Below are 15,279 nucleotides of genomic sequence, written 5' to 3'. Positions count from 1 at the left end.
GGCACTCCTTAGGTAAATTGAGAATATTGTCAGCATATAGAAAAAATTTGCACTAAAAAGAAAGCATTGCTGCGAAGCGAGAAAGACCGATACGTGGAACTGCTGCCACGGAGGCCCGTGTTTCGATTTCAGTAACCGCAAATTACCTTCGCATTACCAGGCTATAAAACGACTTGTGATTGTACTGCAGTGTACTGAACGCGCTGCTCCAAACAAACGACAGGGTGTGGATGTCCTGGGCTGGCTAACGAAGAACTGATATTGCGCTGCTGTCATTCTGCCGTGAATTGCTGTCCACTTCGGAGAAAATTATCATCTGTAACTGGCGAAACAAACGTATGCCACAACCGTGGACAACGCATTCAGTAAGGCAGATCTCGGCGTATACATGAACACAGCAACCACCGAGCACAACAAGGCGTCCGCGACGCTGAGCAGCTGACTGTATGCGCGTGTATGCTAAAATTTACCGGGAACCGCCCACAGCCAGCGCAACCAGAGCAACCTTTGCATGTCTCAGTAGTGACGTGTTTGGACAAGATTTCGGAAGAAGGAAACAAGAAATCGGCCTCCTCATCTGCGTGCTTCCCTGCAAATAGTGTGAGAAAGAGCGAGAGATAGCAAAGAGAGGAAAGGCAGGAAGGCCAACCAGTGCGCGTAAGCATGGCATTGCTACGCCAGTGCACGGCACGCAATAAACTCGCACTACGACATCACAACAGCTCATGAGTTAGTAACAGCTTATTTAAGTATATCAAATGTAGCTTAGAAAAAAGTTATACTTAAAATTTGCAGTCTATTTCCACACCACAAGAACTCTTTTTTTCCTCGAACTTTATTGATGAACGGAACAATCGAATCGTGCAAAAATTTGGGAAATATTTTTAAATTCCAAGTTATGGGTAAACTGGTTTCGGAAGCTGATAGCTCTTCTCTTTTGTAAGGCCTTTCATTTAACCAATTATCGGTCTCCAATGGACAGTCCATACGCCGCGGCTTTCTTTTACAGCGTCATCTATTTTAATATATATTAGGAAAAACCTGTCTCATCCAGTTTAGATTTTCCTCCTCCGCCAGCTACTCGCCATCTTCGGAAAGCAATCTCGACGCTCGCCTATATAAGAGCGCAGTCCTGGATATGTGTCTCGTCCGTTTTCCCTCTCGCCGGCCCACGTAGATCCGGCAGCGTCACTTCTTTAAGAGGTGAAAACGCGTTGTTGAGCTCCTCAGTTCTTCATGGCATAAGCAAACGGCAGCAGGGAACCACCGGACGGACAAATAAGGAGACATCAGGAGGATCACAAGGCCTACCAGCAACTTCAACTAATCGCGAGCTCTGATTCCGTTCCCATTCCATATGCCCGCTTAGTGCCACCGTTCCATTCCCATGTTATTCCGGGTGTCTGAAAATGTGAAATGATCCCGGAATCACTACACCTCTGGAGCTGTCACTTTACCCAGTCACACATGTATACTGCGACCAAAGTTGGCATCAAAGAGGTTCATTGGAGAGCGTCACCGTCACATACCCAGTGGCACATATCCATGTGTGGGTCCCCATGCCTTTTGCATATTATTTGCTGTAATGAATGTTAAGTTTACAGCAGAGGTTCTGTGACACATGCGCCGGGCAGAACGCCCGCACAGCAAGATCAGCTACCTCTTCTGCACACTTATGCGCGCCCGCGGGCGCGCATAGCAGTGCAGAGCATTTTTATTCTTTTAGACATCGCTGGTAGGTGAAGTTCAAATTCGAGCACTTATTTGGCTACACATTGCGCGTTCTGCCCGCATTCGTTTACAGCAGCTGGCATTTCAGTGGCGTCTGGTGTGACGAAACAACTAGGTGCTCCCGTCAACATTTAAAACCACTGAATATCATGCACCGTTTTTAAGCAGGTCATTGCTCTTCGGAGAAACTGATGAGCCTACTATAGTATGTATATATAGGGTGCCCCAGCTTACGTTAGCCAAGCTGTTCAAAGAAAAGAAGCTTCCAAAGTCATGATGCAACATACTATTGTAAGACTTAAAGAGTTCTTTGGTCGCCACGGGTCTGAGACCGAACACCGTATACGTCCAATAGGTATATTTTGCACCGTGAATTCTTAATGTTTCTTTTCTTCTTCGAAATGCTTGCCTAATGTAGCTGAAGCACACGGTATAATTGAATTCAGTTCCGCGGTTTCACATCCCAGAACCACGATTACGTTGCGAGTCATGCCGTAGGGGGGGTCTCAGAATTATTTCGACCACCAGGGGACCTTTAACGTGCCCACAATGCGCGAGACACGGGTTTTCTTGCGGGACACGCGGTATAATGCCGTTATTATGTCATGATTTATTGTCTAGTCGCACAGAACAGACCTACGGTCACTGGCACCATTGCGTGGGTGAAATGGCGCTGTATATGTGCATAAGCCTTTTTGCTAGATCTTGTAACATATCAGGCGCGATAAATGAAATGGGTCAAATTCTATTTTACTTCGCCCTATGACAATGGGGCGTGAAAGGAGGCGTTAGCATAAAGGAATAAACGGGTGCAAGAAGCAAGGCCCCGTGGACGAGTCAGTAAAGGAACACATCTACAGAACTCGTGCAGAACTCACCTACGATGACAATCCGAGTATGCGAATAGCCGAAACGCGTCACTCACGTGTGAGAGGCGAGCCCGAATCTTTTCTCGCGCTTTCCACTGGACACGCTGCGCCTTCTGGCGGCGCCACTGTGAGGTCCGGGCGGGCCCACTGTCTCATGCACAGTGACCCAAGTTGGTGTCAAAGTGGTTCATCACAGAGCGCACATGCCCAGTGGCACATACGCAAGTTCGTGTCAAAGACGTACGTGTCCACCACGCGCATGCCTCTATCAGGATGCTTGCACCTGGTTTTCAGCAACGCGTCGGCTCACGGTTTGGCTCGAGATATCACGCGCCGAGCCTCGTCCGCGGATGTGGACGGCGTGAACGAGGAGGTGAGACACGAGGAACCCTGCGAGACGTATCACGAAATAGCCCCATCGATTCAGGCGTCGCACGCTCCCATCACCGACCAAGCAACTCGATAAAACGCAAGCGGTCGCGTCTATGCGACTGCAAACAAACGCATACCCACACCCAAAGTACATTAACAAAATCACAGGGGGCAAGGAAAGGGACCTGCGTAGAGTGTGTTCACAAACAGGGACACTCACACACATTATTAATGTGGGAATGCACCTCGCTTCTTCGGTCAGCAGCGAGACTGACTGGACCGCCTGGCTCAGGGCCGGAGACGAAGACCGACAGCTTGAGCCGGTGGACTTGGCGGAGAAGGCCACGCAGGCCCAGGGCCTTCCTTGAGCCCGCCCCCTCCCCCTTCCAATAAACTTTATCATCACCACCACCATCAGCAACATTGTTGTCTCAAAATTACGTTGGGTGGCCCGCGCAATTGTCCCAGTTGTCCAGTTTTAAAGCGAAGCGTTCTTTCCCTCTTGCTTCGACCTTTACACTGCTGCTGCAACTGCTGCCTTACACGACGTGTCGGCAAGAGGTTCACAGCGTGCATATACATAGAAGGAGCGTGGCAGAGAGGATAGGCGACGCAAGAACGTCGTTTGGGCTTTACCATCGCGTCGCATGGGCACAATGCGCTCTGAAGCTCCCTAGCTGTCGCCACAATACCCTTTCTTCCAGGTCGAATTACATATGCCGCTCAGAGCGTTCTGCACAATTACGCTCTTAGCGACAAGTTTTCGATAAGATTCAATTAAAGGCCCCACAGGCAGAGCTTACTTGTATCCGTTGGCTAAAATACAATTTCGCATTTCGGCATGACTAATACATAATTTACTTCCAACAAACAGCTAAAGCTGTTACACTGTGAGAGTCCGTTCGAATCCCCCGCTCCGCACAGTGTACAGGTAATTATTGCTCAGGTCTCTCCTCAGGACCCGACACGAACTAACCTTTCGCCTTTTACTAAAGGTTACCGTGGGGAGGGACACTCCAATGAGCCTATGGGCCAATTTTTGTGAGGCCCCACTTGTTTGAGTGGGGCCTAATACGTCAACCCAAAATCAGATTGCCTTGATACATGTGTGCGCCACCTTACCGGGTGATCATGTTTAAGTACTGTGGAAAATTTAAGAAATCCCCTGTTGCACCTGCCAAAATTCTTGTCCTTCAGCTGGAATATTCGAAGAGGCGTACATAACTATCACCAGAAATCGAAACACGTATTGAACTAATTCACAAAAACCCACAAATTAACTTCCGAATTAGTTGCTTTTCGGCACATAATGCAATTTGCGAATTGTAGCCGGTGAGCTTGCAAGACGCATCCACTTGAAATGAATTTCCACGAGGACACCGCAGCAGAGAGGCTCGGCTTTTCTGTACCGGCGTGGGAGCGGCCCGCTACGTGCTGACACGCGTTCCGAAGGACCTGAATAAGGTTTTACCATAACAGTATCGAGTTATTATTTCACAAAGTTTGGAACGAAATGGATGGGCGTTACAGTTACTTTTGTGCTCCATTCCATAAAAGAGCACTTTTTCAAAAAACTAAGTGGAACAGCACTGCATTTCTAGGGCAAGTCTGATGGCGCATATCTCCAAACTGGCGTCATTTGTAATTTCATTCCAAGTCGATATGCCTTGCCCGCTCACTGGCTACAATTCGTAAATTGCGAGATGTGCCATACAGTAATTAATTCAAAAGATAATTACAGCATTTTTGTCAATTTGTCGAATGTCTGTTTTTGATTTCTCGTACAAGTAATATGTCTACCTCTATGAATTATCAAGCTCAACGACATGAATTATGTTATCTGCAACTGCCTAATTGTAAATTACATTAAACTTAAAACTGACCACCCTGTGTATTCTTGACGCAGTACGCATGTCCCTGCTAACCCTTGTTGGCAGCGTTTGTTATGTCATGTGTCGACTTTACACTGCACAAGCCTTGGTTCGCTATCAACACAGTTGATTTGTAAAAGTGACGTAGTGTCAGTTTTGTCACAGCATGGTGACCACGCGGTAAATGATGCATAAATCACACCGCGGGAGAGGGCACATGTTGTCCACGCGAACAGCGTTCTGTCAGGCCACTGTCAGGCCAGTTTTAAAGCGAAGCGTGCTTTGCCTTTTCTTACCACTTTTCCACTGCTGCTGCTGCTGCCCTGCAGGACGCGCGGAGGTGTTTCAGAGTGTGCATATACATGGCAGAAGCGTGGCCGAGAGAAAAGGCGATGCGAGAAACTCGTTTGCATCCTTCCATCGCGTCGCACGTGCACAACGCTCTCTCAAGATCCCTGGCCGTCACCACAATACCCTCTTGATAGCTGTAATAATCGGTGAGCCCGCGCAAAAGCATTGCGGAAACTGCAGCGCTTCCCTACAGCGAATGGAGGCAGAGAACGGGCAGAATCGACGCAGTCAAGAAAAGAGTGGGCGACAGCCCTGCCACTCATCGCTCGCAGTTCCCATACATGGGGGGAGGGGGGAGAGGTAAAACACGACGTCAAAGTGCAATGAAGCACTACTACTAGACGCGAGAGGGGTCGCACGTCAAATCAACAGCCCACCGCGATAGATGTCCGGCTGTGCCATTGCTCGAGGTTGCGGGTTCGATTCCGACCGCGGCAGCCGCATATCGAGGGGGGGGGCGAAACACAAAAAACGCTCGTGTGGTGCACGTAAAGAACCCCATGGGTTCGAAAGTCATCCGGAGTCCTCCACTACGGCACGCCTCATTATCCGATTGTGGTTTCGGCAGATAGAGCATAATGTTTCACTTCTGCCACGATGCGATGTACCACGTGAGGCAATGACAATGCTGACGTTCTCGGAAGTTATGAACACTGGCGCACAACAACGGCTCAAAGAAACGCGTCTTGCTGTGCTTTCTGTATACTACGCACGCAAACAACAGTTTTGCTCGCAAGGTAATGTTTAACATGAACTCGCCACACTATTGTTGGACTAAACGCTGCAGAAATTTAACATTCGCCGTCAACGTCACCGTAAGATATCGTCAATCAAAGCAAACAGCACAGAAAAATTCAATTACATCGATTCCCACAGTGCATGGGATCCGCATAATTTTACAGCGAAGCTGTATTCCTCTACCATCCAAGAAAATTTTCGTGTCGTCGGCGTGGTAAGCAAAAAAACTCCCCATACGTGTGCCGATCCCGGAGATAGTGCAATACCGGCCCAACCCGCGACGGAGGTGAAGCAGGCGTGAAGCAGTCCCCATACGTGGGCCGATCCCGAAGATAGTGCAATGCTGAGCAGACCCGCGGCGGACAACAACACGGCGGACAAATAGGGAGACATGAAAAACAACCACAAGGCCCACTCATAACTCCAACTAAACTCGCGGACAACTTTCTGTGGCAATGAAGGGAAAGCTACGGGGGCGGAGCGTCTGCATAAGCGTTACCGCGCCAAGTAGTCCACCAGCGTTTGACAGTGCTTTTGGTCGTTCGGAACAGACGCTGAATCGGCGCAGCTTCCACGTGCGACGGTTTCGCGTTTGCTCAGACGTGGAAGGGAAAAGCCGCAAAATAAGTTAGCTTTTACATTCAGTGGTGTGTTTTGTCTTATTTAACTGTTGCTAATAAGGTGCTTATGTTTTGTCTTCCCCAGCCTAAACAAACGTGGATGAAAACACGGGACTCTTTTCAGAAGTGCTCTCGCCTGTGCGCACTCGGCCTCTCTGCTTCCCTGCATGGCCGCAGAAAGTTGTGCGCGGGTACAGACGTACTTCTGCTCACACTGACATTGAACTGCGGATAATATTTTACTGTTTTCAGGGATCACAAGTGGTTTGTCTGCGTATGTCGAAGCCTTTCATTCTTCCATTCCTTCAAATCTTCAAGATCTGCGAGAATACCACATTCACCCGCCGTGGTTGCTCAGTGGCTATGGTGTTGGGCTGCTGAGCACGAGGTCGCGGGATCGAATCCCGGCCACGGCGGCCGCATTTCGATGGGGGCGAAATGCGAAAACACCCGTGTGCTTAGATTTAGGTGCACGTTAAAGAACCCCAGGTGGTCGAAATTTCCGGAGTCCTCCACTACGGCGTGCCTCATAATCAGAAAGTGGTTTTGGCACGTAAAACCCCAAATATTATTATTATTATTAGAATACCACATTTACGCATCAGGTGTTATTACCAGTTCATTGTGCGGGCTAAATATTTTACCATGAGTTCGTACCAACTCGCCCAACTGTCAGTTCTGCCGTTATTACCAGTGTTTCATGACAGGTGTGCGTCCACTTTCTGGACAGTTTTTAAAGCGGAAAGTGGGCCTTATCGCAACAGCCAAGTTTGGTTTTCACTCCAAACACCCACTTAAGAAACGTTAAAGGTTTGCTGCAAATCCACCCAACTATTGCATCTTGGCACGCAGTACAGCGTCGTGTTTTCTGCGCTGTATACTGAACAGCGTGCTACTAAAGACATAATATATTGTCATTAAAGAGCGACGAACGACGACGAAGTTACTCAGTGCTAGAACACGTCTGTCCCGGCTAGCCAGTTTTTGTCAAATTTTCATCAGTCTCTGGGGCGCTTTCCGCGTCCATCGCCTCCGGCTAGGACGCGGAACGTTCCGCAGGCTCGTGCGGCCAGAAATCTGCGACCGCAAGCTCTTCTATGACTTAACGCACCTAGCCAACCACCAGTGAAGGCTCAAGAGAGGCTCCTACTCTCGTGGCCGTGGATGCTGAGCCTATTGCCGGCCCGTCTGGCCAGAGCTCTACATTGACAAGCTCCTCAAGCAAACGAGGCACCTAGCTGGTCCAGCACCAGCGAAAATACAGAGGTCTACTCAATCACAGGCGGCGACTCATAGGATGACAGCTTCGTGTCGTTGAGGAGCCGAAGGGCTAATAGGAGGCTCATCAAGGCGTCATCACCAGCGAATACGTCAACCATGCAGGCAAGCAGTAAACGCTGGCCGCGCACCATCCTCTTCATGCCAGTTGATTCTTCGGTCAGCCTTCGAGTATTGAACCGGCAAGCTCTATCTGTTTTTCTTGAGGGAAAGGCGCCAAACGACATCAAGGAGGTCCGGCTGAACACGCGAAAGAATGTTCTAGCTGTCGACACAACCCATGTAACCAGGCTGGAGAAGCTACGACAGATAACAGATTTGGGCAACATAAAAGTACGACCGGTCATACCCATGGATGGGGCCTGCACTGCAGGTATAATGCATCATACTGAATGGGCGATTTCAAACACAGACCTGCCAATTCTGTTAATACAGGCATACGAAGGAATGATCATCACGCACGTATGCCGCCTCGGAAACAGCCGTTGCGTGAAGATAATGTTCAAGGTTGGTTTCACCCCTTCGCACGTAAAGGTCTGTCATTTCCGACATGTCGTATGGCAGTTTGTTCCAAAGCCTCTTCAATGCCGTAAGTGCTTCAGGATCGGCCATGATAACGGCGTCTGCGCAAACTCCACAATGTGCCCCCGGTGCGCAGAGTCGCACACGGTAGACGTGTGCCGGGCAACAAACTTTAGGTGTGGCAACTGTGAAGGCAACCATGAAGCGACATCTAAAGAATGCAAAAGAAAGCCAAAGAATGCTGCAAGGGATAACTCAACCCATAGAGAAGCGTCAGAAAAAATCTGGCGTCTACGTAATCATCGACGGAAACGCTCAAGACAGGGTGGAGTTCGTGCACTGCTTGTGCCAACGCCATCATCTTCAAATAGAACGCCCAAGAGACACAAGGAGGCCTCAAACGGAAAAGGCTCCCCCCGTGGAAGAGTGGCCGGCGCTCGCAAGCTCAGTCTGCTAAAGAGCATCCACGCTTGATGCTCCCATCGAAGCCTGCTTCTGTTGGTGAGGCTTCAACAGTGGACTGCCAAATGACTACGGTGCTGCGATCCATTGTGAATGTCACGAGGGCTATGCTGATAAGCATTTACACCCCGTCTGCACGAAATGGCCTACAAGTGCTGTACACGCTGAGCTCCGTCCTAGCAAGCCTTGAGTGAAGCCATGGCTGACAATCACCAGTCGTTTCGTAAGGAGCTCAGAGAAGCGTCCATCCTTCAGTGGAACGCTTGAGGTCTAAGATCTCGCATCGCCGATTTTCGTCAGTTTGTTCTCACTAACCGATTTCCAATCATTTCCATCTGTGAACCAAGATTATAACATCCAATAAGGCCATTCGGCTACGAGACAATATTATCATCAAACGACAGCAAAAGTAGCAAGGTCGTCGTGTTTATTCGCCGAAGCTCACTTACATCGTCCAGCCTGTGCAACTTCATGACGACAATCCGTATGTGTGCATGACTGTTAAAAATAGAAAAGTCACCCTTGCACTCTTAGGGGTGCATCTGTCCCCGTTAAGCCGTTTGACATTAAAAGATCAGATGACATCTTAAAAGCGCAACCTGGTCCGCGGATTCTCACCGAGGACTTCAACGCACACCATACCATTTCGGGAAGCTCAAAAGTTAGCACGACGGGACGACGACTAGCTTCATTAGTTTCCAACAATGGTCCCTACCTGCTGAATGACGCGATTCCAACGTCTGTGTGGGGAATAAAGTATGGCAGCTGCCTCAATTTGACTTCCGTCTCCCGCCACTTCGTCACACATTTTAAGTGATTTTTGGACACTGAAACGCATGAAAGCGACCACATCGCCACTTACCCACTTAAATCAAGGGGACACGTATACGTCCACCGCGATACGAAGAATAGATTGGACTGTATTTAAGTCTGAGATCGAGGACGCTTGTCACAAAGGCCTCTCTTGTGGACTTCAACAAGCTATCAAGGAAACGGCACGGACGGCCACGCGCACGCTCACGTGTTCTCCAAGGTATTCTGAATTCGACCTGAAATTGGAGTAGCTTCGAGTGATTCGCTGTCGTGCTGAAAGAAGATATCGACGCCCTAAGTCAATTCAGGGTCTAAGGACAGCCCGGCACATGCAAAAGACGATACAACGCCGCATTGATAAACTTGAGGTAGAGCGGTTGTCGCAATTTTGTGCGTCGCTAGATCCCCGCAAACCGCTATCTCAAATATGGAGAACTGTGCGAGGTCTACATTCTGTTCCGGAACAGCGCTTTCCGTTTCCGGTGGAAAAGAGCTGTGCGCATCTAATGCAAGACAGTGCCGCCCAGCAAGAGAGGAGACTGTTAGCGGCAGGCTATCCAAAGACTTTGATCTCTGCAGTGGCTGAATCTGTGTACAAGCGTTTGAAAATGAAAAAATAGAGGGGATCGCGAAGTGCGAGACAAAATTAAAAAAAAAACTTGGTGGTTATGCCGTATGTACATGGCATTTCACACAGATTGAAAAAAGTTGCGGCAAGAAACGACGTCCGATTGGTTTGTTCTGCGGCTTGTAAGCTTACGAAACTTTGCATGAGGGTCTCGCAGCCCTGTACGCGAAAGAATACGTGCAATACCAAGCATGTCGCGAAGTACCGCACGTGCGACACATGTGCAGTGTACAGTATTCCTTTGAAATGTGGTAGAGATTACATAGGACAAACCGTTCGCTGTGTGAATGATCGGATGCGTGAGCATGCGAATTTAATGCCCACAGGCACAGGAGGTAATCTTCCGCTACCGTGTGAGGAGTTTGGTTGTAATCCCATCTTCAGTGACGTTTCAGCCTAGGGGAAGGCTAAGACTTAGCAGTAAAGAGAGTTGAGTGATGCCTATCGCATCTGTAAACTTGGCCCCGAGAAGTGTGTAAGCGCGCCATCTGTGTTCCTTGCCAAGAAAGAACTTTTATTTCTTGATCAGTGTAGACGTGTATAGATAAGGTGGTGACCGTGTTTTGTTATGTTGTGCCTTGCGCGTGTGTAGTACGGACTCGGGGGACGGCGTTTTCATGAATGAAGTTCAGTTCTTAGTCCAGCCACCCTCCTGTCGCTTTTTATATGTCCGCATCTCGATTTTTTCAACTTTCAAGTTTGCTGGCATTCTCCTAGAATAACCATGTACCAACTAGTCCAACAAGCCACTCTTATGAAAGACTATAATGATCCCGTCCTTTTTTTTTTCTCTCTTTCCGTTTATCCCCGCTCTTCTTTCCGTCTTTACTTCCCCTTTCCTTTCCCCTAGTGCAGGGTAGCAAACTGGAGGTTTTCAGTCTGGTTAACCTCCCTGCCTTTCTCTCATTTGCATCTCTCTCTCTCTCTCTCTCTCATTCAAAACCTATCGGTCGGTCTGGCTATCAAGTACCACAAGTACGCTTACTGAGCTCACGCAAGAAACAAAAGCAGCATTTGTTTGGGTCCTGTTCAGATTTCACAGCTCTTTCCCTCCGAGCTTCATATGTCTTTGACATGTGCGGACAAATTGATCCGCCTTCGAGAACCATTGATAAGTGTGCAGTTGTACAGGGGCGGATCTATTGTTTTCCAGCCAGATTTGACAATGACCTAGAGAAAGTAGAGTTTAAGCGAGCAGCCACTTGAGATATTCTTTAAGGGAAGCTTTTGCTCGGGCCCAACTTCAACGCGGCCTAATGAAATACATGTAAAACGCAAAAACGTTTTCTGAGATATCCCCTGCACCAATTTTCATGAAATTTGTTGCATTTGAAGGAGAAAGTTAAATTGCAGTGACTGTTGGAAGCATAATTTCGATTTAGAGCCTGAATTTTGTTTTAAAGAATTTGAAAAATTCGAAAGTTTGAAAAATATAGCAGCACGAAGTTTACAAATTAATAGCTCTGCATCAAGAACAAATATCGTGGTTCTGTAAACAGCATCCACTAAATCATTGAAAGCGGACAAATTTGGTACATCATATTGTACCTTACGTGAATTTCTTACGTTGTGTACAAGGGTTTTGCAAAAGATGTATTTCCGTACTACTAATCTTTTTTTTTTTTAGATTCATGTGTAACAAATTAATTTTGTCCACTTTAGATGTACTACTAGGTTTTCATTACTATCAGTTTTCATTGCCGAGTTACAGAGATGTAAACTTGATAGTGTAGTTTTCTGAAAATTTTCTATCTTTGCCACATTTTAATAAATAATTGACGACTTAAACCAAAAGTTCGTAACCACCAGCCACTATATTTTATGTTTTTCTTTTAAATGCAACAAACCTCGTCAAATTTGGTGAAGTGGTTGCCGAGAAAAACGAATTCTCCTTTTACGTGCATTTAGCTAGGAGCATCCTATAGCTAAAGCTTCCTCTTAACTTATTCCAATGGTTGAGTATAAAGCAGCATGTGTTTTTGTGGACAGAGCATGATAAACATATTGATGCCAGTTGAAACAAGCTTGGTGCAATGGTGCGCCATGCACTGTTCCAGAACGTGTCCCGATTTCTGTGTGTTAACTCCAGATTTTAGTAATATTCATGTCCAGGTTTTTCCTAACGCTGTAGGGTTGCGCCAATATCTGTGGTGACATAGCTACATACCGAGAAAGAAAATTGCGGCAGATTTCATCTCACGATGATTGTCGACGGTAATGCGAATAGCAATCGAACAATGTAGCGACACACCATATATTCCTGAAGCCACGTTTATTTAGCACGTGTAGTGGCGATCCTAAGACTTTCGTCGCGTCGGCTATGTGCCACGTGCTTCAATATCGCACCACTACGCTGGCAGACCAGCTCTGGGCCGTCCGGCAAGCCGAAGATGCCGCCCGAGTCCAAGGACTTCGACCTGAGGCATCCACAACAAAAACTGCCGGACTAGTCCTTAATAAAGTTTCTTCTTCTTCTTCTTGCTATGACACCCTCTCACGAAGGCCGCCCATTAACATGGAACTATGACGACGACTGTGTGACGATGAAATGAAGAAGGAGCAATACTGATTGAACGACATAGGCGCATAACGACGATGGCATGACGCCAATAAGACAAATGACTACGTCACTTTGGCCAATCAACTGTGCTGATAGCGAACCCAGACGTGTCCAGTTTCAAGCCGACACATAACGCCATAACAAATGCTGCCAACGATGGTTAGCCGGGTCATTCGTACCGCGTAAAGAATACATGACACCGCACGTAAGTATCAAGACGATCTATCTTTTGCGTTTACTTATTAGGCCCCACCCAAACAAGTGGGGCCTCACAAAAATTGGCCTATAGGCTCATTGGAGTGTCCCTCCCCACGGTAACCTTTAGTAAAAGGCGAAAGGTTAATTCGTGTGGGGTCATGAGGAGAGACCTGAGCAACAGTGACATGTGTGCTCTTCAGAGTGGGGCATTTGCACTGACCCTCACACTGTAACAAAGTTAGCTGTTCTTTCGACGAAAATTATTTGTTAGGCATGCCGAAATGCGAAATTGTGTTTAAACCAACCGAAGGAAGCAAGCTCTGCCTGTAAGGCCTTTAAATGAATCTTATTGAACAAGTTAGAGCTAGGAGTGAAATTGTGCAGAACGCTCTGAGCGGCATCACGTAACTTCGAGCTCGGAGCAACGCTCGCATTGCCAGTCCTGCTACCGAAAGGTCTTTATTTTTATTTTTTCCTGTCGCATGTAGGGCAGTGTTTACATATGTATGAATGGGTCGTTTCGTGCATGGAGGTTTGATTTAATGCATCTCGAGTATCATCCTACGCGGGTGACCAAACATCTCTGGCATTTATACCGAAGAATGCAGAATCCACGGGCTTTATACCTCGAGTGGTAGATACCGTATGCGACACTTATCACTCAAATACTGGCATTAGCATGAGCGCTGTCGCCGTTGGTGTCGGCGCCGTTGTGCTGTCACTGCATCGAACCGCACGCGTGGCTCACGCGTAGTTTGTGCCTCCAGTGACTCGAAAAGCGTGCAGTGCATTTGGCTGCAAAAGCGAGGAAGCCAAGAGGACGCACCCTCATTCTCCACTCAGCTGAGCGGGCGCATGAGCGACGCTATCACCGAAGCTGGAATGACTGACCCTGTCAGTGCCTGGAGTGGCCAGTCTGCAAGTGCAACAAAGTTGGACATTTATTTTAGTTCTACCGTGTCGTGATTAACAAGAAAGGTGCACTATTTCATTATATGAAACAAAATTTGCTCACGGCTTTGCACCATAATGGTTTCTTACACTGCATGTGCCATCAGTATGTGCAAGGCAATCGTCACTACATATGTCGTTGTCCAGCAATGTTGCCAACTCTAGCAAATTTTTCCTAGGTCAAGTGATTTTAGGCAGAGTTTAGGTTAATTGGGAATACTGTAAGCATTTAGGGAAATTTGGCACTAAGAAGAAAGCACTGCTGCGACGCCGCACCGACTGGCAGTGAGCCTGTGCCGTCAGCGCGTTCGCAGAGGATCGGGCAACGCTGGCATGATGAGCGGCATCGGAGCCAGCTGTTGAAGAAGACCACGACGAACGCGCTGGAACGAGCGCGTTCGCTCTATTACGCCGACGCCAACGCTCAACCCAAGACTGGGCGCCTAAGAACTGCGCTCTAAATATTACCCAAAATGTTCAGTCTACTTCCATATCAGAAGAATTTATTTTTACAGGAAACATATTTGTAAACGGAACCACCGCATCTTGCAATAATCAAGGGAATCTTTTGAAATTCTTACCTAGTTAGAGGTAAATTGGTTTCGGAAGTTGGCAGCTCTGGCACCTTGTGAGATCGTTCATGTAACTGTTTATCCAGGCACTAAAATCTGTGTTTCTGCTTGCCCATACCGTGGTCTCATTATGACGCACGCCGTGGTGGGTAGCTCCGGATTTATTTTTACCAGTGAGGCTTCTTTAATGTGAACCCAGTGCTGGGGACACGAGCGTTCTTGCGCACCACCCCAATCGGAATGCGGCCGCCACAACCGGAATCGAACCCGCGACCTCGAGCTCAGCAGCGCGACGCCATATAGTACTAGGGCTGCAGTGGAGGGTCATATATAACCATTTATCTTTGTTTTGTTAGCAACTTAGTACTGCGTGACATTCTTGCATTTGTTGCTGATCTATTGAACACTGTTCTACCTTTGGCTAACTACATCGCTAATATTGCAATGTCTTACACCGTTCGTGCTGTTACTCAGTTTCATGTTCGTTGATTTCTGTGCATACCCAGAGAGCAAGTTCTTTTTTTTTTTCATTTTCATCATGCGGCAACGCAGTGTAGGGGATGGCGGACTCGTCAAGTCGTTCGCGCACTTTTCTCCTTCGGCTCGTTCCAACGGAGAATTGAAAATAAAGTCAATTCAATTTAATTAACCCTTTCCCTACCGCGAAAAAAAGAAGAAAAGTTTACTAAATTTACCGGAACTTTTTCAGTTTGTGGACTTTTTTTCTGAATAAAACGGTACCA

The 15,279-nt window shown here is 47.6% G+C and overlaps 2 pseudogenes; one reads left to right on the top strand and one right to left on the bottom strand.

The window, feature by feature from the left end:
- Nucleotides 1-3,910: 3,910 nt before the first annotated feature.
- On the top strand, nt 3,911-4,040 carry LOC142576855 (U5 spliceosomal RNA; annotated as a pseudogene).
- A 9,022-nt stretch (nt 4,041-13,062) lies between these two features.
- LOC142576860 (U5 spliceosomal RNA) lies at nt 13,063-13,191 on the bottom strand (annotated as a pseudogene).
- Between the last annotated feature and the right edge of the window lie 2,088 nt (nt 13,192-15,279).

The sequence above is a fragment of the Dermacentor variabilis genome, chromosome 3 (assembly GCF_050947875.1).
Source record: "Dermacentor variabilis isolate Ectoservices chromosome 3, ASM5094787v1, whole genome shotgun sequence".
Taxonomy (NCBI): Eukaryota; Metazoa; Arthropoda; class Arachnida; order Ixodida; family Ixodidae; genus Dermacentor; species Dermacentor variabilis.
Note: the sequence above shows the minus strand (reverse complement) of the source record. Positions and strands in the feature narration are given on the sequence as shown.